Source organism: Arachis duranensis, chromosome 4, assembly GCF_000817695.3.
Source record: "Arachis duranensis cultivar V14167 chromosome 4, aradu.V14167.gnm2.J7QH, whole genome shotgun sequence".
Lineage (NCBI taxonomy): Eukaryota > Viridiplantae > Streptophyta > Magnoliopsida > Fabales > Fabaceae > Arachis > Arachis duranensis.
The window spans coordinates 108846728-108847539 of record NC_029775.3 but is presented as its reverse complement, the minus strand read 5'-3'; positions in this window follow the sequence as shown (position 1 = coordinate 108847539).

The window sequence follows — 812 nt, the reverse complement described above, 5'->3', positions numbered from 1 at the left end:
GTCAAATTCTCTTAAAATCATTAAAACCTTGGCTTTCTAATTTGAATAGTAAAATAGGATCTAAGCTAAACCGAGTCATGTAATCAATTACTCCTTTCAAAGCTATTTCCTTTACTTAAACAAAACTAGCTTCAATTCCATGATTAAATCTGAAGCATTTCAAACTGCTAAGAGAATCATTTTTGTGGTGTTAAATTAGAGTTCTGTAACACCCTAATATTCAAATCCTTATGCTCGAGTCATAAGTCAATGATATTACGGTGGTACGACTCACGGGTGGATTTTTAATATATAAATATAGGTAATTTCGAAAGGAGTATTAATCGAGAAGCCTGAAAAGAGTAGAAACAAAATCGCGAAGACGTATCACTCACGTTTCGACAACGAAAAGTTAAACTGTGAAGCCGAAAACGATATACAGACAAGGCATAAAGGAGATTAAGAGATAGATAACGGATAGATATATATATAACATAAGTAATAGCCACTAGTCGCGACCCGCGAAGTTTAGGCCGGCTAGGGTACAGTATGAAAGTAGTTGACAACAGTATATCCTAATATCTCTCAAAGGAAACATAAGAGCCTCTATAGGCAAGTTCCAAAAGAGTTCAATACATAATATAATCTTTTCAAAACAAAGTGGAGAGATTCTAAGCAAAACACAAAGTAGAGAAAATAAATATCTTTGCCGTCTCTCAGACGAACCGCAGCTCACCTCTGAGCACTTGAACCTGTATCTGAAAAACAAGAGATATATACGGAATGAGAACCCCGGGCCCATGGGTTCCCAGTACGGTAAAAGTGCCAAATAA